The sequence below is a fragment of the Triticum aestivum genome, chromosome 7B (assembly GCF_018294505.1).
Source record: "Triticum aestivum cultivar Chinese Spring chromosome 7B, IWGSC CS RefSeq v2.1, whole genome shotgun sequence".
In the NCBI taxonomy this organism is placed as follows: Eukaryota; Viridiplantae; Streptophyta; class Magnoliopsida; order Poales; family Poaceae; genus Triticum; species Triticum aestivum.
Window position 1 is genome coordinate 738128610 of NC_057813.1, and position 3031 is coordinate 738131640.

Below are 3031 nucleotides of genomic sequence, written 5' to 3' on the forward strand. Positions count from 1 at the left end.
ATTGTTTTTGCTTTTAGTTTTAGGAAAATTATAAACTTTCTGTTAGTGCCATTCGTTTTTCAAATTTGAAAACACTTTTTTTGTTTTTTTGTTTTCTTTCTTGCTTTATTTATTTTATTTTGTTTCTACTTACAACAAAATACTTATTGTTGCTATTTTTAATTATTACGAGGGCCGAACCATAAGACATTAAAGCATTTCAAATGAACTCTGAAAAGGTTAAAAGTTGGCATGGTATCATAAATTGACCCACATAGCATGTGCATGTACAAAACGGACAATGGTATCATACTCGTCAGTTACAAAGTTGGCATGGTATCATCATAATAGTTGCGGGAGAAAGTCTTCACTTTTTCTTCGCTTGTGTCATTTGCTTATTGTGCCGTAACCATGGATAATCTTCATCGTTTATCAGGATGCTGGGGTCAGCCTTGACTTTGAAGGGAGGAATTTCATGAAACTTTTCACAATCTTCAGACATGTCTGTCTTGTCCTCCACTCCCACGATGTCCCTTTTTCCTGAAAGAACTATGTGGCGCTTTGGCTCATCGTATGATGTATTCGGTTCCTTATCTTTTCTCTTTTTTTACCTGGTAGACATGTCCTTCACATAGATAACCTATGCCACATCATTGGCTAGCACGAACGGTTCGTCAGTGTACCCAAGATTTTTCAGATCCACTGTTGTCATTCCGTACTGTGGGTCTACCTGTACCCCGCCTCCTGACAGATTGACCCATTTGCACTTAAACAAAGGGACCTTAAAATCATGTCCATAGTCAAGTTCCCATATGTCCACTATGTAACCATAATATGTGTCCTTTCCCCTCTCGGTTGTTGCATCAAAGCGGACACCGATGTTTTGGTTGGTGCTCTTTTGATCTTGGTCAATCGTCTAAAATGTATTCCCGTTTATCTCGTATCCTTTCCAAATCAATACAGTCAAAGATGGTCCCCTGGACAACAAGTACAGCTCATCACAAACAGTGTTGTCACCTCTAAGACATGCTTCCAACCAACTGCTGATAGTCCTGATGTGTTCACATGTAATCCAGTCGTCGCACTGCTCCGGGTGTTTGGAGCGCAGACTGTTCTTGTGTTCATCGATATATGGGGTCACCAAGGTAGAGTTCTGTAGAACTGTGTAGTGTGCTTGAGACCAAGAATATCCGTCCCTGCATATTATTGAGTCCCTTCCAAGCGTGCCTTTTCCAATCAGTCTCCCCTCATACCGCGATTGAGGGAGACCTATCTTCATAAGGCCAGGAATGAAGTGAACACAGAACCCGATGACATCCTTTGTTTGATGGCCCATGGAGATGCTTCCTTCTAGCCTAGCGCGGTTACGGACATATTTCTTTAGGACTCCCATGAACCTCTCAAAGGGGTACATATTGTGTAGAAACATGGGGCCCAGAATGACAATCTCGTCAACTAGATGAACTAGGACGTGCGTCATGATATTGAAGAAGGATGGTGGGAACACCAGCTCGAAACTTACAAGATATTGCACCACATCACTCCTTAGCCTTGGTATGATTTCTGGATCGATCACCTTCTGAGAGATTGCATTGAGGAATGCACATAGCTTCATAATGGCTAATCGGACGTTTTCCGATAGAAGCCCCCTCAATGCAACCGGAAGCAGTTGCGTCATAATCACGTGGCAGTCATGAGACTTTAGGTTCTGAAACTTTTTCTCTGCCATATTTATTATTCCTTTTATATTCGACGAAAAGCCAGTCGAGACCTTCATACTAAGCAGGCATTCAAACAAGATGTCCTTCTCTTCTTTGGTAAGAGCATAGCTGGCAGGACCTTCATACTGCTTTGGAGGCATGCCGTCTTTTTCGTGCAAACGTTGCAGGTCCTCCCGTGCCTCAGCTATATCTTTTGTCTTCCCATACACGCCCAAGAAGCCTAGCAGGTTCAGGCAAAGGTTCTTTGTCACGTGCATCACGTCGATCGAAGAGGGGACCTCTAGGTCTTTCCAGTAGGGTAGGTCCCACAATATAGATTTCTTCTTCCACATGGGTGCGTGTCCCCCAGCGTCACTCGGAACAGCTAGTTCTCCGGGACCCTTTCCAAAGATTACATGTAATCATTGACCATAGCAAGTACGTGATCGCCGGTACGCATGGCGGGCTTCTTCCGGTGATCTACCTCGCCTTTGAAATGCTTGCCTTTCTTTCGACATTGATGTTTGGTCGGAAGAAATCAACGATGGCCCAGGTACACATTCTTCCTGCAGCTTGCCAGGTATATACTATCGGTGTCAAGTAAACAGTGCGTGCATGCGTGGTATCCCTTGTTTGTCTGTCCTGAAAGGTTACTGAGAGCGGGACAATCGTTGATGGTCACGAACAGCAACACCTTTAGGTAAAACTCCTCCTGTTTGTGCTCATCCCACGTACGTACACCGTTTCCATTCCACAGCTGTAAAAGTTCTTCAACTAATGGCCTTAGGTACACATCAATGTCGTTGCCGGGTTGCTTAGGGCCTTGGATGAGAACTGGCATCATAATGAACTTCGGCTTCATGCACATCCAAGGAGGAAGGTTATACATACATAGAGTCACGGGCCAGGTGCTGTGACTGCTGATCTACTCCCCGAAAGGATTAATGCCATCCGCGCTTAAAGCAAACCATGCGTTCCTTGGCTCACTTGCAAACTCATCCCAGTATTTTCTCTCAATTTTTCTCCACTGTGACCCGTCAGCGGGTGCTCTCAACTTCCTGTCTTTCTTACGGTCCTCACTGTGCCATCGCATCAACTTGGCATGCTCTCCGTTTCTGAACAGACGGTTCAATCGTGGTATTATAGGAGCATACCGCATCACCTTTGCAGGAACCCTCTTCCTGGGGGGCTCGCCGTCAACATCACCAGGGTCATCTCGTCTGATCTTATACCGTAATGCACCGCATACTGGGCATGTGTTCAGATCCTTGTACGCACCGCGGTAGAGGATGCAGTCATTAGGGCATGCATGTATCTTCTGCACCTCCAATCCTAGAGGGCATACGACCTTC